We start from the raw sequence: 24,826 nt of genomic DNA, 5'->3' as shown, positions 1-24,826 counted from the left end.
AACCCAAAGGCAGTACCTGGAAATCTGTTCCTGTGCTGAGGTTATAGAAACTCTGGAAAGTTCTGGGTAAACAAAAGACAAACTAACACATAACCGTCTCCTGATTGGTGAGAACAATTTAAATGCTAACTGTAAGTTGAAAGCAAACTTGATAAACAACTACCAAGTAACTCATAGCAACCACCACGAATGATCCCAGCAGCAAATTCAGACAATATAGCAATGCCCTTTCCAGGTTTTTGCATGTCATTGCCTCCTTCTAGAATGTTCTTTCTTTTCGTCTCTGTCTTTGGAAATCCCATTCCGCCTTCAAAGCCCAGGTATATGTGACCTTCCCTAATTTCATGCTCTCCATCCCTAGAACCAATAGAAGGATACTGTAAGTGGGGGAATAGGGGAGGTCATGCCATTCTGAAATGGCCGAGGTAGAACTGGAGGCCCTAATCTACTGTAAAATTCATGGTCTTCTCCATGAAACAAGTTGCTTCTTACTTGACATCAAAGACTGTGCTCTGTTATTTCACACCAGCTAACTCTGTTGAATGGGCAGTAACATCCATAGAATGGACAACTATCTAACTGACCACATGCAACTAGCGGATTCACTTGGGATCTCTTTCTTGTAGCTGTGCTTTACCCCTACCCCATCCTTTCCACTTATCTTACAGGAACTCAGTAGCAACAGAATGCCATTAGATTTTTCTCCTGGAGGTCAGCAAAACATATGACTGGGGGAAAAAAGGCAATGTTGTAATGGTAGGGGACTGGACAAGTAGGAGGCGCTTGGGGCACAGCTGGGTACAGCTTGGGCTGACCCAGGAGGCATTCTCAGGAATGCCTTGGTCTGGAAGTGTCTGCCTAGACACAGGCTTAGTATATCCCACCTTAACTGGGTGTGCTACGTGGCTGATCTTTCCAACACTACCTGTCTAGAGACTGACTTAATGCCACATCTCCAGCACTTGCTAGATGAAAGCCAGCCCTTTTCCTCCCTTATGCTCTGTCTACTTCATACTCCACCCTGTGCCCGCACACCCCCTTTGATCTATTGCCTTGGTTTTTTGGAGGTGACAAGGTGAAGTGTCTGAATTTGTCAGCATGATTCTCTCAGGGACTGTGACCTCCACATATGCACTGGCAGAAGAGGGAGCTGTATGAAATGAAACAATAAAAGAGGCATTTCAAACATCCAAGCTGCAGGCTGGAATTCTTTAGCCAGTGGTCTCAACATGCGGTCCGTGGACCACCAGCCTCAGTATCACCTCACGAGCCTTTAGAAAATACAAGATCTCAGACCCCTACCCCAGACCTACTGAATCTGCCTTTTAACACATTCATCAGGGAATTCCAATATGCACTGAAGTTAGGGATCCACTGCCTGTGTCAGCCTTAACTGCCTAAAGCAGTGGTCTTCAATCTTGGCTGCACATAGGAATTCCCTGGGGAGCCTGAAAAATACTGGCTCCTCGGTGCCTCTTCTTGTAACTGTGGTTCCATTGGTCTGGGGTGGGCCTGGACATTCAGGAGTTTCTAATGCTCCCCAGGTGTACAGGATTTTATTTTATTTTATTAAGATTTATTTATTTATACAAGAACAGGGGTACAGGCCAGATGTGCGGGAGGGTGAGAGGAGTCACCAGAGACAGAGTGGGGAGCAGAACAGGCAGACTGACTGAAATACACTGCTGAGGGGAGCAGCGGGTGAGACAGGAGAGGTCTGCTGTGCCATGTGGGATTCTCGCCGGTCGGCCGGGATTGAACCTGCGCTGCAGAGGCTGTGGACAGCTTCACGGCACTGCGCTCAACTGCCTGCGCCACCAGGGGAGGCCCATGCACAGGATTTTAATGTATGGCCAGAGATGTGAACTCTGGACTTAGGACAAACTTACCTAGCAAACCCCCAAGCAAAGAACTCCTTCCCCATTCTCTACCCAAGGTTGTGCGTGTATGAGTGTGTGTGTGTGTGTGTGTGTGTGTGTGTAAATCTCTATTGAGACTGCAGTATAAAACAACATCTTGTGAGCAGATATGGGGTTCCACTGGAGGTGGCCACAGGCCTTCTCAGGAGAGCTGGGGGATGCCCTGACCGATCCTATGGGGGGAATTATCATGACTCATTACTCAGTTGCCTGACTTTCCTCAAAGATCAAGGCCACAGGTGCATCCCTGGCAGTACCCGCCCTTGGCACTGGGCATTTAGCATTTGTACCAGTCAAATATTTCTCTTTCTGTTGAACTCATTTGAGTTTCTTTTAAGATCTGGTGATCAACATAAAGGTGAAGATCCAAATTGCAGACTTTTGTTTTTCTATTCCCTGCCCCCTCCAGAGAACCAAGATTTGCCTGAAGTAGCCCCAAGGTTCTGGCTTCAAGCTTCATAAAAGGCTCCAGGTCCATTTATGAGTCTCAGCTGTGACTGATGAACAGCCATCTATCCCCCTGTGACTGGAGTTGCTGCTTGTTGTCATAGTAGGTAAGCAATTGTATAAATTACCTCTACTCCAAGTCACAAAATATCTTTGCCAAAATGATTTCTTCTAGAATTGTAAAAGTGGAAATAGAGTGCACAGAGAGAAATTGAGTTTGCTCCAAGGGGCTATGAATGCACCATTAAGGAAATCTCGAAAAGAGATTAGCAATCCATCTGTGCATGTGCACATCATTTAGTGCCATTTTGGGGCATTTCTGAAGCAACAACAGTCACGGCGGGGAGGAAGAAGACCACTGGCTGTTAAGACCATATTCTAAGAGGCTGTGCTTATTAGGGTATGCAGCCGGGCAGCCCCGCCAGCTCTGACCTCAACGCAGTGAGAAGTGCAAAAGCTCCAAATTTTAATCAAAATCAATGCTTGGATTCCAATGTCAGGAGATTCATTAAGGCGTTGTTATAAACTTCAGGCCAAGTTCCCTGAACAAATGACTCCCCTAACCTCAGATCTCTCTCTCTCTCTCTCTCTCTCTCTCTCTCTCTCTCTCTCTCACACACACACACACACACAAACACATACACACACACATACACACACACCCCTCCCCCCCAAAGAAAACGGACCAATGGATGGACCTATACCTTTGATCGGCCATTTTCTAAGCTGAACTGTGAAAGGTCTTGGTGAAGTATGGGACACATTAGATAAATGTTCACTGAAAACTCCCACACTCTTTTGCAGTCTTGAAGTTAATACATAAATATAATCAGAACATTATGTAAGAATTTTGTTATAATACAGTCACATTTGAAATAAAAGAATTTTTCTCTGGTAGGCAGTATATCTTCTCTGGCATTCTCTTTGACTATTATTGGAAAATTGTACTCCCTGTGTACACACACACACACACACACACACACACACACACACACGCATGCACCCCTTCATCCGCCTCATCATGAAAGTTAGCAAGTTTGCCTACCCGCAATGCTCACCCTCACCCTTGTCTCAAAAAGCTGAAATATTGGCCCTCTGGGCTATTTTCGGAAATGATCACACAGAGAAGATTAATGCAAGTGTGCGAAATAAAAATGCTTATTTCTTCACAGAAACTCAGCGTGACTGAAAGAAGAGGATAAGGCCCCAACGATCTCCACTGCACTGAGAAATGTGGCCCACAGTCATTTCGTTCTTACTTCAGAGTTCATGTGTCTTCTCTTTTGATCAAACTTGGGAAGGCAAATCAGGTTTGAGAGGGTCTCCACTTCAAGTATAGACGTCCATGATGACAGAAAATTTTGTGTTTTCTTCACTGGTTGACTCCATGGCATAGCTAAGTCTCAACACCTAGTAAGCACTCCCGAGTGGGCTGATCTTGTGAGATGGAAAGCAACATGAATTTAAATTTCAGGCGATAGCTGGAAGCATATACTCTGTTGTTCCTAAAGCCAACAGAAAAAGGAAAAAGACTTCCCCAGCCCTACCTGTGCCTCCTGGTCTTGGCCCCACTTCTCTCCCTGGGCTACAAAGCCAGGTCATGTGACCACACGGGTTGTAGCCAGCGCTCCGATTCCCAATCCTGATATGGCCACCATGACAAAGTGGCCTAGAGGAGGAGGCACTGTCTAGCTCAGAAAGTTTCCCCAGAGAGCAGATGATGGCACAAAAGGACTGGCTGCACCCCAGGGGGACATGCAGCCCTGGTAGGCACTGTGCTTGTAGCCTACAGAGGGGCCACCCAAATGGCCAGAGGCACACAAGCAGGGGCTTATGCCCGACCCTGGCCACGAGAACAAGTGCTTCTTAATCCTTTTTAAAGATTTATTTTTTATTTATTTATGCATACAAGAGCTGGGGTGTTGGCCAGATGTGGGGGGGGGGTGAGAAGATTCACCAGAGACAGCATGGGGAGCAGAATAGGTGGATCTACTGAAATACACTGCTAAGGAGAGCAGGGGACAAGGCACGAGAGGTTTGCTGTGCCGTGTGGGTAGCTCCCTGACCGGGGACCCAATTCATGCTGCAGTGGCTGCTGACAGCCTCACAGTGCTGAGTCTTAACCCCTTGCACTAACAGAGAGGCCCATGCTTTTTAATTTCCAGTCACAACCCACTTCAGAAACTGACATGGAGCACCTGAGTCAAAATAATTGGGGCCCACCAGAGGGAAGCAGTTAACAGATTGTCAAACATAGGTAGTCCATTTTTCATATATTTAGTAATTGTAGAAGCTGAAGAAGATTCCCTTCTCATACCACTGCCTGCCAAGAATGGCTTAATCATTTATTTACCAGAAACTAATTTATCCATTATAAAAGCGTAGAAATGACTCAGAAAGAGATTTTTTTTAAAGATTTAATTTTATTTATACAAGAACTGAGGTACAGGCCAGAGGCGCGGGAGGATGAGAAGATTCACCAGAGAAAGAGCGGGGAGCAGAACAGGCAGACGGACCGAAAGCACTGATGTGGGGAGTAGTGGCAAGACAGGAGAGGTCTGCCACGCCATGTGCATAGCTCCCTGGCTGGCTGGGAATCGAACCCACGCTGCAGAGGCTGCGGACAGCTTCATAGCACTGTGCTCAACCCACTGTGCCACCGGGAAGGCCTCAGAAAGAAATTTCTATACACTAAAAACTGCATTATCAAGGTAGTGAATCAATAACAAAACAGCAAATTTTGGTGGGGAAAAGTACCCATCATCCCGTGACCTGAATTTTTTTTCTTTTCCCCTACCTCTCAGCCCCAATCTATTGTCACGCTTCTATTACATACATGTGTGATATTTTGAAAATCATTTATTGTGTCTCATTTATACAAGTGAACATTACTGATAGAAAAATTAATAGAGATATGCAAAAAGAAAATTAAAAATCTCTATAATCCCTCTAATCAGAGATGATAACCTCTGTCAGCATTTTGGTGCCTACTTTCCTGTGAAAAAAGCTAAATGTCTACACACACACACACACACACACACACACACACACTCACACACACAGAAATTCCTATTTAAGAAACTGCCTTTTTGTCTTAATAGATTGTGAATATATTTCTATATCAATAAATACATCATAGTAAGATGATTTCTTATGATCTTTCCCAGCCTTATAATTCTAGAATTATTATTTTATGATCCATTTCTCAGGGATACTGCATTAAAATGTATTGATGAATCAAATCGTGGTCCATTACCATCGTGTACCCTGCACTGAGCTAGCAACCCTTACTTGCTTGTTGTGAAGCAGGTATTGTACTACTGGCACACTGCAAATGTTCTCTCACAATGTTTGGAACTAGGTACCATTGTTCCTGCTAGATGAAAAAAAAAAAACAAAACAGGTTAAGAGAGGCATTTAAACCGTCTCACAGCTAAGGGCCCCAAGTTGAAGATATATCCATCTGACTTTCAAGCTCACTCTTGTTCTCTGAGAGACTAGTTTGGGAGTTGAGCCATGGCAATTGACACATGATTAGAGAATTTACTGGAGCAGAGTGGGTGGGGACAGCAGAAACAACAAAGAGTCTCAAGTTGTGTGACATGGATAATAAATCCCATAAGTTAGGAGAAATTGGAGAGATTCCCTATTGGCTGGAGCAGTCAAAGAAGCTTTATGGGAAGGTAGAATCAGAGCTGGGTCTTAAAAGATAAGCAAGGGAGCCATTCTGTAAGGGGCAGCAGCAAGGGCAAGGGCTTGGTGGTAGAAATTTAACATTCAATGGACTTGGCCTAATCAAGACACTAGTCTCATGAGAGGAAAGTGTTTGCCCTGGCAATGAGTGAGGCTGCAGAGGGATGACTGCCTGTGTGTATGGTCCTGCACAGTGTCAACAAGTCACTCATACTCTGACAATATTTGAGAAGCCAAGATATGTAGAACATTCTGTTTCCATATGGTTTGTTAGTTATGAATTCCAGAACTTGGAAACCTTGCAACCTTTGGAAAGAACCAGACTACATATTAAGGGATTAAAGTTTGAAATGTCATTTTCCATTTCTGTCCAAATGAGGTTGAGACATTTTTTGATGAAAAACAAAATTAAGCTTTCCATGACTGGTTTCTTGCACGATATCAGGATGATTGGGATCACCAGTCAACATGATGGTAGCCACTCAGTGCTAAAATACAGATCTCAACTCTGATCATATTGATTTTCAGAATCAAAGAAAGATCATGATGCTGGATGGCAAGAGTTGAGTTTAAGGTTAATGCTAACATCTCTTTTGATGAGCTTTGGTGACTTCATCTCTTTAAAAAAATCTTCCTCTCTAGTTGAATCTACCCTTCGTGTCTGACACACCAGAAGGAAGTCACTTTCTTTGAACAGTCCTATTTGATGGACTGTACACATTCTAAAATTAGGCTGTAGGGCCTCCCTGGTGGCGTAGGGGTTAAAGACACAGCTCTATCAAGGTATCAGCAGCCATTGCATCAAGAGTTAGCTTCCCAGCAGGCCACATGGCGCAGCAGACCTCTCCTGTCTTGCCCACTGCTCTCCTCAGCAGTATGTTTCAGTAGATCTGTTTGTTCTGCTCCCCACTCTGTCACTGCTGAATCCTCTCACCCCCCACACCTCTGGTCTACACCCCAGTCTTTGTATGCATAAATAAATAAATCTTTTAAAAATAAAATAAAATTAGGCTGTATCTGAATGCAAACCAGTTCCTGATTTGGAATTTCTGGCTAGATGACACCAGGAAATTACTTTGGCTGCATTTTTTACCTTTCAACCAATTGTTTTGATGAGAAGTAGATCCAGCCTGAAGATAAGCAATAATAGTTGTATTTGTTCCACTTTACCCGTCAGTGAAGAATGATTCAAAGGCCATCAGTAAGACATTCAGTTTGGTTTTAAATTTTTCTTTAAAACCACAACAGGCACAGTATTCATTAAGCCCTCCCTGCAGTGTTTGGCTATGACACAGGTGAGAAGCACTTGGGAAGGCAGGATGCAATAGAATCTTCAGGGAAGGCTTTGGAAATTGGCTCATTCCAGTTTGCTCCTAGCATCCAACTTCAGTTGCTGATCAGGGTTGGCACTTATTTGTAGAGAAGACAGAAAGAATGTGAACCCTCAGGCCTGCTATGAAGGGTGGAGTGATGGGTCTGAGAGATTCACAAGGTGACCCAAGTTGAGGATTACTTTGGCCAAGTGGCTTGGACTGCTATTAATCCTTGCTGTCTTCAGATGTACTGTAGTGAGTCATCTGCTGGAATATGATCAATCCCGTCTTGTAGGAGTGGACAGCACAGAGATTCCAGATCTCAAATAACATGCTGGCCCTGGAGCTCAACATACTCTTTCTTTCTATAATAATTCTTTGCTACAGAACATTCTGACAAGTTTCACTAGTTATTAAACCCAGTTCTGGAGGAAAAACGGAAGTGCCACTATGCAAAGTTCAACCGTAGAGACCATGTGTCAACTGCCCACAACCCAAATCTTCCATTTTGTTTGAGCAATGCCCTCAGAAGGTGGTTGTCCTTATCAATCAGTGTGCGCCCATCGTCTAGGAGTCAGAAGGTCCAAAACGGAACTCTAACCCTCATAAACTATGTCATCCTTGGGCATGTCATTTCCATTCTCTGCCCCTCCATTTTCTCATCCACAAAGTGGGTGTCTATATAGCTGCCCTATTATCCGCTAGCTCTGCCGTAGGTATCACATAAGATACACAAAGTCAGTACCCCATAACATACTTTGAGAACCACTAAGCATCACCTAAGATAATTTGAGGACCAAGAGAATTGTTACAACTGCTTTGCTTTTATAGACTATGTTGTGAGGATGTTGTCAGTGAAACCTAAATAAAATTTTCTAATACAAAAGTAGCAATTTAAAAAAGCAACCTTTTGGTGCACTCTGAAGGTTTGGGCAGAAAGTTAGAGCGCTATATGGAGATCTATGCCCCCCAAAGTGTATTTGAGATAAACCAGTAAAAAAAAGGAGCCGTGCTCATTTTAGGAGCTTTCCAGTGCCCACCCTGGCAGATGGACCCCAGCTGTTAGTGACAATGGGACCCTTGAAGCCTTGCCAAAAGCCAACCACCCAGATGTTCTGTGCATCTGCTCCACGTTTAGAAAATTCCTAAACTTTCCAGAAACTACCTAACACTGTAAGATGTTTATTCAAGGCAATGGCACAGGAACAAGCTCAAATCCAAGGGTGAAGCTTGCCTCCTATGCTGAAGGTCTAGAGCAGGGGTAGGTGAGATTTCTGAAGAGAGAGTCAGACATACTCAATTCTTATTCTGTGTACACAGGGACCAAGGGAGCCGAGGAAGCACGGGCCTGGGAGCAGACAGGCCTCAAGATGATATCCCACAAACACGGCTGTTTGGAGATACATTTTAGCTAATAAGCGCCTCTTTCTTTTAAGATACAATTCATCTGCAGGAGGATAAGCGCCTGTATCCTTCTCCTTGTGCCTTAGCATAAATGTCTTTAGTTAATCCTCCGTCAGCTTCTCCTATCTGAGTTTCACAACGTGACAATGACATTTTTTCATGAAGTACTTTTTGAGCTTAAGCATTTGGGGGAAGGGTAGCTCTGAGTAGCAGTCAGGCATTTTCTGTGGGTAAGATGAAAAAGGGCCACCAAAAAGCAAGCCAAAAGCATAAGAATGGGGGATACAGGGCACTCAAAGACTCAGGGTAGCTTGTCAACGATCCTTGCAGGCTACTGAAAATAATAAATGCCTGACACTTCTGGCATGCGAGCTGCGGATGGCCCATATTTACGCGAGAGAAATGAATGTGGGACCGAAGATTAATTTGACTTCCAGGAGAACGGAGGAGGAAGACAATGGAAACTCTGCCCAGCTGGTACCCAGTCGCTATGGCAATCTCAGCCAGGAGGGCCCCGGAACATCCTTGATTTAGTCTGCACCACCGGCACAGCGCAGAAATGGGGACGTTTGACCTTGAACTCACTGAGCCCTGGCTAACAGCCCATCAGCAGAGCCGTGCTGCTTTCTCTGACCGAGGGAGGGCCAGGGCACTGAATTTGTATCTTGGCAGAGCAGGTTCCCCAGAGAAAATGAAGTCTTCAGGTAAACATTGATTTTTCTTTTTAAATAAACAGGGGAAAAGTGAAAGCTTTGCAAGAGTCCCAACACATGAATATCATTTTGAACACATTGAATAGGCCAAAACCCACATTTGTGTGTCAAGAAAATAAGATGGATTAGTGGATGGTCAAGGGAGGGATGAATCCAGAGATAGGAGAAAAAAACAAGCACAGTTTAGTAGACTGGATAAAGACATTGCAGAATATTTACTCAACGGGATACTACTCAGCTATCAAAAATGATGGAATAGCGCCTTTGAGGACAACTTGGATGGAACTTGAGGCGACCATGCTCAGTGGAATAAGGCAGAAAGTGAAAGGCAGATATCAGATGGTTTAACTTATCTGTAGAGTGTACATAAAAAGAAAACCTGTACTGAAAAAGCACAGCAAAAACAAGTCTTAGACTTAGTGAAAAATATATTGGTTACCAGAGGGCCTGGGGAGAGGTAGCAGGGAAGGGGAGACAAGGGAAGGGGCCTTGGCCCCGGGGATTTGGTGGAGGGTGAGTGAAGCATGCGTGTATATGGAGGAATACAAGTGTACCCCTAAGTTATGTAGACATGTAAAACATTTCAAATTTGCCTTATGTTTGAAATTTTTCATAACTGAATGTTGGAGGTGAGAGGAGGGAAAATCTAACTGAGAAAAAAAATCCCCACTTGCAAAACTGATCATTTAGGATACAGTAATTTTTACGGTCTAGAAAAGGTTTTACCTGATTAAATTCAAACAAGCCCATCACTTCTGAGGGGTGCAGCACTCTAACAAGTGGATACCGTCCTCACTAAAATTCTGTTACCAAAATCCTCATTCTTTTTTTTTTTAATTTTTTTTTAATAGAGGCATGTTTTTTATTTATTTATTTGTTTGTTTTTTTGTTTATACATGCACTGGGCACAGTCAGAAGCGCGGGAGGGTGAGAGAATTCACCAGAGCCAGAGCGGGGAGCAGAGCAGGCAGAAGGACCGAAGTACACAGCTGAGGGGAGCAGTGGGCGGCAGGAGAGGTCTGCGCCCCATGTGGGACCCTCCTCTGGTGGCCGGGGAGCAGCCGGGGTTCGAACCGGTGCCGCAGAGGCCACGGGCAGCTTCGCAACCCAGTGCTCAACCGCTGCGCCATCGGGGAGGCCCCAAAATCCTCATTCTTAGGGAGGGAGAGAGAACATGGAAAACACAGACGTCCAAAATTTCAGAGAAAATGCAAGCAGGTCATATGGTTTATAAGACAATATTTATCCAGTTTAAAATATCTGTGGAATTCAGTGTGCATGCGTGTTTCAAATTCTCTTCTGTGAAAATTAACATGATTTATTTAACAAAATGTGAACTGATAAAGATCTGTACATTAAAGTGGGTTGAAACTAGATCTCGAGAGCAAAATCTCCTTTGTGAGGGCAAAGAAACTTTTATTTTTTTTAAAAGATTTATTTATTTATGCATATAAGAACTGGGGTGTAAGCCAGAGGTGCTGGAGGTAAGAGGATTCACCAGAGACAGGGTGGGGAGCAGAGCATGTGATATACTGAAATCCACTGCTGAGGGAAGCAGTGGGCGAGACAGGAGAGGTCTGCTGTGCCATGTGGGTCATCTCCCTGGCCGGGGATCGAACTCCTGCTGCAGTGGCTTGCAATAGCTTGATAGTGCTGAGACTTTAACCCTTGTGCCACCAGGGAGGTACCACAAGAGACTTTTAAATTTAAAAATATAGGTAAGGCGACACCTTCAAATCTTAGGTAGGTCATTTGGGGTCATGCCCTACCCCCCTGTTATTGCTTCTGCTCCAAGACAAGAGACAAAGCAATGTCACGTGGGCTTTCCCTGTCTTGCTTGGAATAATGATCCTGAGGTCTAGCGTGACTCACAGAGTGTCTTCCCATTTAGCCTGTTCTATCCCCACCCCCACTATAATTCCCATTTCACAGATGAGGACGCACAGGTTTAGCGACAGTCAGCAAGCTCACACCCCTGGCCCAGTGTCCAGCTGAGGCACAAACCTTCACTGTGGGGCACCTGACCACGGCCTCTCCAGAGACTGGACTTGGCAATCTTGGTTACGTAGTGCAGGTGCTCTCAGGTAGTCCAGGCTACCCCAGCATAGTCTCAGCTATCCTTGACATAGCTGTAGCCTTCCTGCCCGACTCTTACACTTAGAAATGACACCCGAGGTGGAGGGCAGAGCTGGGGAGCAAAAAGGAAAGATCCAGTGGACTAGGGTGGAAGACTCTGGATGCCTCGGCGGTGGGTGTGGTGTGATCCTAAACCTCTAAATCAAATACGGTGTTATAAACCTATGTTAACTCAGTAAAAACAAGAATGTAATTAAAGAAAGAAAAGAATAGAAAAAGAAAAAAGAAATCACATACTCCGTTACTTTAACTAACAACTTTTACTCTGCTCCTACTTAGCCTAGGGCTGCCCGGCAGGGCCAAGGCCTTGCCATCGCTACACAGCTGGGAACTGTGTGTTTTTCAGGACTTTCTGTTACTCGTAGACTAGAAGAGGCCCTTAATCCTCAATAAGATTCTGTAATGATCAGCACCAGCGGGTCAGGAATGTCGTCGTGAAATGGCGCTTCGCTTTTCCCTACAGGCTTTGCAAACAAAGGAGAGAGAAGATAAGGTATTGTCAGAAGTCATCTAGTTATTGAACTGTAGCCGGGACACCTGCTCCCTATTTTCATTCTGGGCCTCACGGGAAGGATACTCGCTCCTCTCTCTATCTCGGAACACAGGGAAATGGACACGTTTGCAGTGTCGAAATGGCAGGGAAAATCCTGCCTTTTTATCCAAAGGGATGTTTGCAGAAGAGCGATCAGAGTCGGCTTTATTTCCTCCACCTCCCGCCCCCTTGGCTGATTTCATAAAGGAAAAGAGGGAGGAGAAAAGTCTGTCAGAATTTCTCAAATGAAAAACACGTCCACACTGACAGAAATAGACTGTTTTCTATTAAGGAATCTGGTCATGGTAACAATTATATTTTTGAATTTATCATCATGTTTAGAAAATGATACTCAAGAAAAGATTAGGAGGGGAGATTGTGTGAATGAATTCCTCCGGACCAGCTCTCTTTGGGAATGCCTCAAAAAGTAACTTTTACCATAATGTCTATGTCTTGCCTTCGAATTTTGATGGGGAGATTTTACAGTTGCTGCAATTTGGAGAAGAGGGTCAACCTCTCATTTCCAATTGGTGATATTAGTGCTTTCTGTTTATTAAGTTCTCCATGCCACCTAGTGTTTATCTGAAGAAATACCAGATTCTGAGGAAGCACCCCCAGTCCCGAGCAGGCCTTGAAGTTTGTGTTACACGCACATACAAGCCATGTTCTGTGTAATAGCCCGTTTGGGTAAGCAGTTTGCAATCATCTTCATAATTTCACCATTAAACATGACTATAAATTGCTGGATTCGTTTCCCTGAAGAACACATTAGCCTTTTCCCCCCCCGCTACAAGATACTCTGATATCCAAGAATATGGAAAGTTCGTGGTGGAAGCGACTTTCTAAACCATCACTATACACACGCGCATGCCAGACCAGGAGACCCTTGTCCGCAGTGCCGTGTCTCACAGGAACTCCTCTGGAACTTCTACTTTGTTCTTTATTTTAACGTTTCAAAAATACACAGCAAGAAAGCCAGGAGGGATCTGAAAACCATTCAACATCTTCTGTTTGCCTCTGTGTGGCGGCAGCGTGCACAGGAAGCAGTGGGCCGAGAAAGCCCAAGGAAGAAGGCCTGCTTTAGGTCTGGCGGAGGCTGGCACGGCAGCCGAATCCAGGTCTTGCGGCTCACAGAGTTCTAGCTGGAAAGGCGTGATGGAATTCCTCCTCCTCCTTTCTATCCCATCCAAAAACAACAGTCTAACAAACAATGCCCATGATGTTGGCAACAACAAAGCTGTCCTTCTCAAAATCTGTGTTCGATCATGTGCCTCCAGTGATTACCAAGGCCTTCTCAAGGCAGCAAACGCTGAATGAGGACTGGAAGGGCGTGGAGGCGGGCAACAGGCCTCAGGAACTAAGACCAGGTTTCCAAAAGGGACCCTGGCGTCCTGCAGAGGCCCTTCTCCGGGTTCTCAGAAAGTAGCGGTTGTCATAATTCTGGCAAACACATGTCCTCCGTTTTATACAACAGTCCCAAATTCAAATCTTTCAGCCTGCTCACATCATAGCTCCTGATTTTTGAAGAGGAGGGCTTGGAAGGATGTGCATCATCTCTTCAGCTCGATTGCTCTCACCCTTCCGCAACCACAGTTGTCACTTCTGCAGGGGCCTGCAGAGCCACAGGTTGTAGGGTCGGGGCCTGGGAAGCCTAGAGGCATGAAGAGTTGGCAACGCTGGTCTCCACATTTGGAGTCTATAAAGCACATTCACTTTGGACTAGTAAACATGAAGTGGATCTTAATTTGTTTGGTGGGGGGGCTGGGCTCTTTCCCAGCATCCGCCAATCTGGGCCGTCTACAAATCTTACTGCAACAGACAAAATACCATTAGCATGACCTTATGAAAACCCATCTGCCGTGACACAGGGAGCCAATTGTCAGTTGTGTACGCATGCAAGGTACCGAAGGATATCACCAGGAGGTGAGAGCTACACTTGACAAACTCCACAGACTTAGGATTTCTTGTCAGTGCTGCAGAAAATGGCCAGCATTTCTGTTGACCACATGACATATTCAGTGTCCTTAATTGGAACTTTTTTTTTAAAGATTTATTTATTTATACAAGAACCGGGGTACAGGCCAGATGTGCGGGAGGGTGAGAGGATTCACCAGAGACAGAGCGGGGAACAGAACAGGCAGACTGACGAAATGCACTGCTGAGGGGAGCAGCGGGTGCGAGGTCTGTTCACCATGTGGGACCCTCGCTGGCCGGCAGGGATCGAACCCACGCTGCAGAGGCTGCGGGCAGCTTCACAGTGCGGCGCTTAACTGCCTGCGCCACCAGGGAGGCCCCCTTAATTGGAACTTTGTCACCAAAACATGAAGCCCTCCCATTTTGCCTAATTCTCAATTTTGTTAGAAGTATTAAAAATGGGGAACCTAAGGTCAGCTGGAGGAGAGGTGGTGCCGGCAGAGAGGGAGGACAAAAAGCCAAAGAAAGAGAGGAAGAGAGGAAGGAACCAGAGTGGCGAGGCAGAGGCAGGACACTCAGGGCATCAGAGCGAGAGCCCACAAGTGAGGGAAACCTCCAACCAAAGCCTAAGGGCCAGGGCGGCCCAGGCAAGGCCGGAAAGGAGGCCATGTTGGCCAGACTCACAAGCCTTCAAGCCACACCCCTCGTCAAGTACTTCTAGCCCAATCTGAGGAAAAAGAGAAGCATACTTTTACTTACGTAATTTCATTTCCTGGAGCTATATCACCACCACCTTCCGTCACATTCTTTCTCTCCTTGGATCCTTTTTCCACCCTAACTCCTGCACTCTCACCCCATTAACGTGTGTCCCCATTGATCCAGTCCTCCCTTCCTTCTCCTCTAGTAGCTCCCCACTTTCTGATCGGTGCAGTTTCCAATAGCCACTCCCTGACTGCCCTGAGGTCAGGTGTGCCAGGATCCCTCATCCTGATAGCTGTTTCTTCAGACACCCACATCCTTACCCTTAGCCTCACCCTTCTTGTGGCCACCAAGCCCCAACAGCAGGACTCCCCTAAATCAGCTTTTCTGGGGAGTCCAGGTGACTTTGGCGGGTCCCAGTCTTCTGAGTCACACAGTATTGCCTGGGCCGCCAGTCCTCCTACTTTGGCAGGAGCAAAGTCTGCAGTTCCACAACCCAGGACTTCTGGCAACCCCACTTGAATTTCACGGTGTAGACTCCATGGCCTATGTGGAATGCGGGTCCTGCTGAGGGCCCCCACCACTAGCTGCCTACTCTGTACTAAGTGACATCAAAATCAGAAGCAGAACATTCCAAACTGATTCTTTTTTTTTTTTTAAAGTATTCCGATGGTTCAAACCTTTTAAAAATGACTTCACAAACTTCTCCCTGGTTATAACTTCTGGCATGGGGGTGGGGTATCTAACTCCTTTTAGTTTCTCTCCTCCATCACGATGACAGAGCCATTTCATTTACTGTTACCTTACATTCATATAGAGAGGAGAGAAATCGATCCAACTCCATAGTCACCTCTTATAACTACAGAATGTTTGAGGGGAAAATGCCCTGAAAGTACATTTTTACACCATTGGGAACAAATAAGTCCAAAGTGAAAAATCTTGAAATATCATAAATGCTGACCTGTTCTGTGGGATTCTGCCTGGAATGAAGGTTAGTCCTCCAGATTGAGAAACAAAGAAAAGGAAGCAATTAGACCACAGACTCCCTTGGTCCAAGGATCCAGTGACCGTACTCGCAGACCTAAAGGGTGGGGAAGGGCCATTGACTAGGGCCCAGTCTCTCTGCCCTTATTCAGCAGTCACATTCAGGCCCTGGATCCAGCTAGCAGGAGTGCGTGTGGGGGGCGGGGGAGTTCCTGACAGCTGCACTTTGCAACTGGGAAATAAAACTCCAAGGCTTTGATCTTTTCTTCTTGTCGCTTCATGTTTAATCTTGTGTTTCTAACTTCCCTCTTCATTGCATATTCGGCAAACCCAAGTGCTTCAAAAATCTAGGGAATCATATAAATAATGTGCTATATTTTCTCCTCCAATCCCAAGAGGCTTGAGCCTGTTTGACCTCTCTGGTTTGCACAAAGTCACTACGGACCCCAGAAGAATATCTACATTTGCAAGTCATATATTCATTGAGTCTCAAGCCAAAAGGAATAGTTGCATTCATCTAGTCCAGCCTCCTCATTTTACAGACAAGGTAACTGCTGTCCAGAGAGGTGAGTAAGCCTGTAAAATGGCACAGGCTATGACCAGGACTCCCAACTCACAGTCCTGGTTATTTAATGGGCACCATATTTGAGGTAAGTTAGTTCCATGTCTGATGATGGAGAAATAGATATAGTGGGCCACAATTGTGCAATGAGCTTTGCAAATACAATATATACATAAAGATAAACACGTTCATACCAGAAACCAACTTACTTCTATTTATTCATCCTATCAATAGCTTATTTCTTGTTTATTCAGTCAACAAACATCTACATGTCACATGGTCAGCTCCTTGATGCTTTCCCTGACCAATTCATGAACCCTGTATTTAGCATAATCAGAAATTATTTTACAGATTGGGTTACTGTCTCTCTTTTCCAACTGGAATATAAGTCCCCTGAGGGTAGAGGTCTTGCTCATTTTGTTCATGGGTGTATACTAACATTTATGTTTTCTCCTCTGACACCTAGAGTTTAGGACAATCCCTGAGAAATCTGTGACAATTAAATATCAATTGAAAACTGTGCAGCAAATTAAAAGAAAGGGGAGGATTAAATATGTGCCACCATGGAAAGCTCTCCAAGCCAGACTGTTGCATGGCAAAAGCAGAGAAATCTGCCTGGCCTGATGTCATTTAAATTTTAGGAAAGCATCGCAAACAAAGCTACAGATTTCTGCACACACATATGCCTTTGTAAATATATGAGAAGCATCTGGATAAAAAGGAGTGAATACTTGTAAACACATTCTATGAAGACAGCATTATCCTGATATCAAAACCAAACAAAGACCAATACCAAAAAATAATACAGACCAGTATGATATTTTTCTCAAAAAATAAAAATAGTATTACCATATGGTCCAGTAATCCCACTTCTGGGTAGACAGATACAAAAAAAAATTCAATGTAGGATCTCAAAGAGACATTTGCACACCCAAGTTCAATAGCCATGAAGTGGAAGCGACCCAAATATCTATCCATGGGTGAATGGATAAACAAAATATGGTATGGCTATGTAATGGAATATTATTCAACCTTTAAAAGGAATGATGTTCTGACACAAGCTATAGTATGAGGGAAACCTGGCATATGCTAAGTAAAATAGGCCATTACAAAAGAACAAATATTGTAAGATTCCATTTATATGAAGTACCTGGAGTAGTGAAATTCATAGAGAAAGAAAGATGGTTGCAAGGGTTGGGGGATGGGAGAGAGGGAAATCGTGTTTACTGGGCATAGAGTTTCAGCTTTGCAAGAATAAAAAGTTCTAGAGATCTGTTGCACAACAATGTGAATATACTTAACACTACTGAACTGTGTAATTAAAAGTGATTAAGATGGTGAATTTAATGTCCTGTGCCTTAACCACAATTCAAAATAAAATTAAAACAAAACAGAAGGATTTGGATAGATGTGGAGGGAAGGGGAATAGGGGTAGGAAGAAGACATGTTTGAAATCTTTTTTTTTTTTTTTTTTTACAATGAGACTTTCAGGTATTACTTGTGGAACTGAAATAGTTCTTAAAAGCTTAGGGAAAAACAGGAGAAAAAGGCTCCTGCCCTGGGGGCATTGAACGTCTACAGATGCAGACAGACATGTATACAAAGCCCCGGCTATGAAGCGAGGTTGCGGTGGGCACTGAGAAGTCTGGGCCAGGTGGGAGGCTGGGGGGTGCAGGGACAGCGATTCCTCCTGGGTAATCACAGGAGGAGTGGCCATGGGGTGGCTGACTCCAAGGCAGGTAGGGATGCCTCTAGGGGGAGGCCAGTCCACACCGAGACCACACCATTCAAAACCTTCTACTTTATTTCCAGAGGCTCTGCTGCAATATATTAAAAATACACTTAGCTCAAATAATGCCATGAAATATGAGGGGCTAGAAGTCTTTTAAAGGCCCCTTTGAAAACAGTTGATAAAATAACTAAACGTCAAGGAATGCTAAAGCCCTGAAGCTTATTGTATGCATACGCGGAGTGATCTAAAGCAGAGGTGGGGGATGCCAGACCCCACAAGCTGGTTCCAAGGTTATTTTCATACAGTCATTCAGTTTAACCTAACAAAATGATTACATAGAACTCCTTGGAGGATCCGCTGAATGAGTAAGAATGATTTTTGATCAGCATATTATTTTTTTTATGCCAACGTGTACGTCTGCAGTGCTGGGGGAGGGGGGTTGGGACGTTTGTTCTCTTTAATTCATTCAGGCATTTGGGTTTACACCATTAATTTGCTCAGCAAACCATTTATTCATTGCCAGAGCAAAAGGGGCTTTACCTCAACCCTTGCCTGAAATTCAAACGGATGAGGCTTAAATTAGAGGGTCCAGTCAAGATATGTATCTAGTCAACAGGCAGTTACCTCCCCGGAGGAGAGAAGGGTTCCCAGAAAAGATTAAAAGCACTTTGCTTTCTTTCAGGGATACAGTCCATGAATTCCTCCTGTCATCATCCCATTCACCTGGTCTTTCTGTTTTCTTCAGGTGAAGCAAGAAAACCAGGTTGCAGGCCCAGAGTTCCCCGGGCTAGAGGAACAGATGGAAACGGCCCACTCCGAGATCCCACACTGCCACGGGGCTGCATGGCGGCGGCCACTGCTCCCGGGACGCTTGTGAGCTTCGTGCTGCAATTACAGCTCCAGGCTGGCAAGGCTGCACCCGCTCCCAGGCTGTAGCGCCAGGTCGTTTCTAAGAACAGACTGTTTCAGGGACCTTGAAATCAGAGGCAGCGCTAGTTAAGCCTGGAACTCTATCTCGGAAATCCCAGCAACCCGCGAGCTAGCCCAGGCACAGCATCCTCAGGTAGGAAGCATTACAATGTTGGAGTAAAAAGTCTGGTCTTTGTTTTGTTTTTTCTTCCCTACATAATTCCTTGTACCCCCTTCAGCCTCTCTCACCTCCCAAGTTGTTCTCTATGTGAATGTCCAGTATTTGTTTTTATCATTCTGATTTGCTCTACTACACACTCCCTCCATCTTGTTGAAAATGGCTGCATTTCATCCTTTCTTATGGCTCCATAGTACTCTGTGATGTGGATATACCATGTCTTCTGGATCCAATTGTCTGTCAGTGGCTATTTAGGCTGCTTCCATGTCCTAGCTATTATATATAATGCTGTGATGAACATTGTGGAACATACAGAGTTTTGTGCTGATGGTTCATGTTCTGTGGATAGATTTATTTATACAAGAACTGGGGTACAGTCAGAGGCGCTGGAGGGTGAGAGAATTCACCAGAGACAGAGCGGGGAGCAGAACAGGCAGACAGACCAAAGACACTGCTGAGGGGAGCAGCTGGCGAGGCAGGAGAGGTCTGCTGCACCATGTGGGTTTCCCCCTGGCCAGCTGGGAATAAAACCCTTACTGCAGAGGCTGTGGACAGCTTCACAGCGCTTCACTCAACCCGCTGCGCCACCGAGGAGGACCCCATTTTTAGTTTTTTTGTCAGGTAAATCCAAATAGAAAAGCCATTGAAGATGCTCTGCCCAGATCCCAGCTTTGCCACTCTCCACTTATGATCTTGGACAAGTCACGTAACTTCTCTGTGCCTCAATTTTCCCATCTGTAAGATGGGCATGATGATAGTCATGAAGATCAAATAAGTTCACATACATAAACTGCTTACATAAGTTTAAAGCTTTCAATGCCTGTTTGTTCTTTATTGGTTCTTCCTTCCATTGGGTCAGCTTAGCACCTCCAGGTCTCCCCAAGGGCTACACAGATGCTTCAACCATCTGGAGGCTATGCTGCCATGGGGACACTTGTCACAGGGGATTGCACTGCTAATCGCCCTTCCCCACCAGAGTGTGAGCATCTTAAGGGCAGGGCCAAGGCTTATTCATGGTTGTAGCCCTAGCACCTGGCATAGTCTTACACCCACCCCCCCAAAAATGGTAGCTTAGGGAAGGTCTTTGAATTAAGCTCTTTAAGATTTCCTTGCTTATACATATAAAAATCCCCTTAATTTTGAGCTCAGGGGTCAGTCATGGAGAGCACCACTCTTGACCCCAATGATGTCTGCACCAGAGATTTGCCATGCACTAGGAAGAAAAACAGTGACAGCTGACAGACACCCATTTTTATGTAAAGTGCTTGAGAAATAGATGGTCTAAAAGAGCTTGGGCATGAAAGGACAAATATGCCCCCTTCAAGATGCCCACATCTTAATCCCCAGGGACTTTGCAGATGTGGTTAAACTAAGTATCCTGAGCTGGGTGATTATCCTAGATGATCCAGGCGGGGCCAATGCCATCACAAGTGTCATTTTAAGAGGGGTACAGGGGTATCAGAGAGAGAGAGAGAGAGAGAGAGAGAGAGAGAGATGTGACAGTGGAAACAGAGGCCAATAAGAGATTAGAAAATGCTATACCTTCTGACCATAAAGGTGGAGGGAGGGGCCCATCCACTAAGGCATGCAGGCAGCCTCTGTAAGGGGGAAAACAGAAGAAAACTGATTCTTCATGGAAGATTCCAGAAGGAATATAGCCCTGTTGATACCTTGATTTTAGTACTCCTCACCTCCAGAGCTTTAAGATCATTCACCTTTTTTTTCTAAGCCAGTAACTTTGGAGTAATCCATTACAGCAACAATAGGAAACTAATATGGCAAGTATCACTCATTCCAGCAGACTAGAATACCCACCAACACATCATTTCCATGATGTTACTTCTGCAAATTGGAATTTCAGAGGAGGTGGCTGCATGCACATTTTGTAGTTGAGAGGAAATATCTGATGTCTCTTCTACAGTTTCAAGCTCAGGACCATGTGTCAGCTTTCCCTCCAGCCCCTCCTATTCGCTTCTTCTTCTTCTTTTTTTTTTTTAAAGATTTCTTTCTTTCTTTCTTTCTTTCTTTCTTTCTTTCTTTCTTTCTTTCTTTCTTTCTTTCTTTCTTTCTTTCTTTCTTTCTTTCTTTCTTTCTTTCTTTCTTTCTTTCTTTCTTTCTTTCTTTCTCTCTCTCTCTCTCTCTCTCTCTCTCTCTCTCTCTCTCTCTTTCTTTCTTTCTTTCTGCACTGGGTACAGTCAGAAGCGCGGGAGGGTGAGAGAATTCACCAGAGCCAGAGCGGGGAGCAGAGCAGGCAGAAGGACCGAAGTACACTGCTGAGGGGAGCAGCGGGCGGCAGGAGAGGTCTGCGCGCCATGTGGGACCCTCCTCTGGTGGCCAGGGAGCAGCCGGGGATCGAACCGGTGCTGCAGAGGCTGCGGGCAGCCTCGCAACCCAGCGCTCAACCGCTGCGCAACCGGGGAGGCCCACCTCCTATTCTCTTCTTAAAAAGCATGACATATCATGTCATTGGCTCATTCTCCCAGTCCAGTGCTTGCCCATCATCAACAGGATAAAAGTTAAACCCCTCAGCATTGTATTCAAAGTTCTCATCCTGCATTGCCTTTCTGGATTCACCTTTCACGCCTATGCTCCAATCACATGAAGCTTCTTGCACTTCTCTGGTGTTGCTCCATGTGCGCTCATGTTCCCCCTCCCCCCACTCTTTGCTTAGACTTTTCCAGGAGGGAGGCTTACTTCCTGATCTCCACCTCTTGCATTGAGCAGAAGCACTCAGATGATCAGTGCCTCCCTTGCACCCTTTTTGTTTGCCTCATCAAATGTTTACACATTTGTCTATCACCCTAGAGTGTCAACTCCATGAGGACAGGAAAAACATCATAAATTTCTTGAAGATCTCTTTCACCTTTAACCACCACCATCTTCCCTACACACACACACACACGCACGTGCATGCGCGGCAACAGCCGGAGTCATACACAGAGTAGTCACACACAGTCACCAGTATAGTAGTGACTCAGTAGATGCTAAAAGCATGCATGTGTATTGGTGTCAAACCTGACAGAACTGGAAGGGACCAGTAACCACATTTCTCAAATCTCATCTGCATTTGAGAAAAGGTGATAATAGCCAGGATTCGGAGTTTGGAGAAACTGGGTTCAAATGCATCCCGTGACACACACTAGCTGCGTGACTTTAGACAAGGGACTGGAAACTCCCGCGCTACATTTTCCTCATTTATAAAATGGGAAGAATAGCACCTTCTCTCATAGCACTGTGTTCAGTACAATGAGAAAATATTTCCCAAATCCTTAAAACAATATCCAGCATAAAGGACATGCCACCTGTGCTAGCGCTAACCGATAGTGATGGAAGCTGAGAGTAGAAAATTTAGGATGGGGCCTCTCTGGTGGCGCAAGGGATTAAGCACCGCACTATGAAGCAATCCACAGCCTCTGCAGCATGAGTTCGATCTCTGGCCGGCCAGGGAGAAACACACATGGTGCGGCAGACCTCTCCTGTCTCGCCCACTGCTCCCCTCAGCAGTGTCTTTGGTCCATCTGCCTGTTCTGTTCCCCGCTCTGTGTCTGGTGGATTCTCTCACCCCCTGCATCTCTGGCCTGTACCCCAGCTCTTGAGTGCATAAATAAATCTTTAAAAAAAAATTTAGGATGGAAGCTTCACAAGGCCAGAAACTAAGGTGGGGGTAGAAATGATTAATGAGTCTAAACCACCCAGGGAAGATCTACAGCAAAGCCCAAACTGGAGGTGTGGACACGCAGAACTGCGGGTCATTACAAAGAACCCCTAGTCCTTACAGATCAGCCCCACCAGACCTTAGAAGTGATAGATTCCACAGCAGATAAAATTCCACAAAGGAATGAATCCCCCCCACCACCCCAAAGAACACTATGTAAAGACACCCCTTGCTCTGGCAAAAAGCAGATTTTGCCCCAAGACTGCCCTCTTGCGTCTCTGCAGGCATCTCTTTTTCTTAATAATCCTGCCCCTTTCAAAAGGCAGCTTCTTGCCCTTTACGAACTGCCCATTTGTGCTTATGCAAATGTCCTGTTTTCCTTTTCTTTCTTTAATAAACCTGCCCTTTCAAAATGCAGGCTTTGCTGGTGTGTCTATGCCAACGTCCTTTTCCTTAATAATCTTGCTGATAAAGGTTACTAACCTGCCTTAATAAACTCTGCTGATGTCTTTCTCAGAGGGAACCCCAGAACCCCATTCACTCAACCCCACTCACTTAGCATGAGTATGCTGGGGCTATTTGTATGATCAACACTTTTGCACTATAAGCCTTGTCGCTTCACCTCCTAGTGGCCTCAGTTTCCTCATTTCACCATAACAACCCTCATACTTCTCTGCTCATGTCCAGCACTACATGTTATTTAAATATGTGAAGAAATGGCTTCATCTACACATGTTTGTAAAGCATTAGGCAAATGCCAGGCAGTGCCAACATGGATCTGATGTTACTTTACCACATCCCTGTCACCAGCATGCACTTCCCCTACCCCCTCACCAAAATGCAACCGTCTAAAGAACAATGAATGATGATCATGTCTAAATAAAACGAATCACTTAAAAAACAATTGCCATTCTAAATCTTTTCCGTACCCTGTGTCTACATCACAGTGGATTTATATGAGAAGAACACCCATTTTGTGACTCGCCTAAACTTTCTTTTTAAACAGGAGATTTGACATCAGGCTCAAAACTGAGACAGGGTGGGAACTTTGTCAAGTTCAAGTCATCTCTGCAGCACCGCTGCTTTGCTGATTTTAATGAGCTGACGTCCTCCTTTTGAGACAGACTGAAGTGAACTTGGATCAGACCCTTAGTCTTGAAACAATACGTCCTACCTTTGTTGAAGTCCAAAGAGCTTTTCTATGCAAAGGCTAGTGTGTCTCTACAAACGGCATTCCGCGCATTTTCTCGGGCCCTGGGCTCCAGCCTCAGCGGGATTCCACTGCATTCTTGGCAGTCAGGCTCCTCTCCTCTGGCAGGGGGTCAGCCTGGGGCCACTGAGGTCAAGGAACCTCCACAGGCCGCCCCTGCCTCAGAGGCGGACAATGCAAGCCCCCCCCAACAGCACTTCCTGCCCGGGCAGCTGGGGACTGCCCAGCCAGCGGGCTCGGGCAGCGGAGAAGGGGACAGCGGGGTCCGCCCCAGATAGGCCGAGGAAGCAGAAGGCAACAGTCTGCACCGCTTTTTCATTGGTTTTATTTCCATACACTTTTCAATGGGTATTGGATAACACTTTTCAATTTGTACTTGTTTTTTTTTTCCTTGGAAAAGTTGCCAGGTTCCCTACAATGCGTACTGCACAGATAAATATGGAGCTAGAGCTAGGGAGAAGGGCTGCTAGCAAAAAGGCTGCAAAAAACAAATGTTGGCGAGGCTGTGGAGGAAAGAAACCCCCCCCCCACCACCACTGTGGGGATGTGACTTGGTGTAGCCTTTGTGAAAAATGATAGGAGTTCTTCGAAAAATAAAAATGGTAATGACATGGTCCAGCCATACCCCTGCTAGGTATTTACCTGAAGAAAATGAAAACACTAACACAAAAATATGGAGGCACACCTACGCTCCTTGCGCCGCTATCCGCAACAGCGGACGTACAGCCCAGGCTGTGGGCACAGCCTAAATGCCCATCCACAGATGAGCAGATGAAGAAGGGCTGGTGTGCGCACTCAGTCTCCATTTGATTTCATGTTTTCAGGA

At 45.3% G+C, this 24,826-nt stretch overlaps 1 long non-coding RNA gene across 1 annotated transcript in view; it reads right to left on the bottom strand.

Moving 5' to 3' along the window:
* LOC129145855 (uncharacterized) overlaps positions 1-24,195 on the bottom strand; it is a 58,673-nt gene extending 34,478 nt beyond the window's left edge. The window contains exon 1 of the long non-coding RNA XR_008551971.1: positions 23,965-24,195. This is a non-coding gene — a long non-coding RNA (uncharacterized LOC129145855). The remainder of the gene's footprint in view (positions 1-23,964) is intronic.
* Positions 24,196-24,826: the final 631 nt, after the last annotated feature.

This window comes from Talpa occidentalis, unplaced genomic scaffold (assembly GCF_014898055.3).
Source record: "Talpa occidentalis isolate TD23 unplaced genomic scaffold, MPIMG_talOcc4v2.1 talOcc4.15, whole genome shotgun sequence".
Taxonomy (NCBI): domain Eukaryota; kingdom Metazoa; phylum Chordata; class Mammalia; order Eulipotyphla; family Talpidae; genus Talpa; species Talpa occidentalis.
Note: the sequence above shows the minus strand (reverse complement) of the source record. Positions and strands in the feature narration are given on the sequence as shown.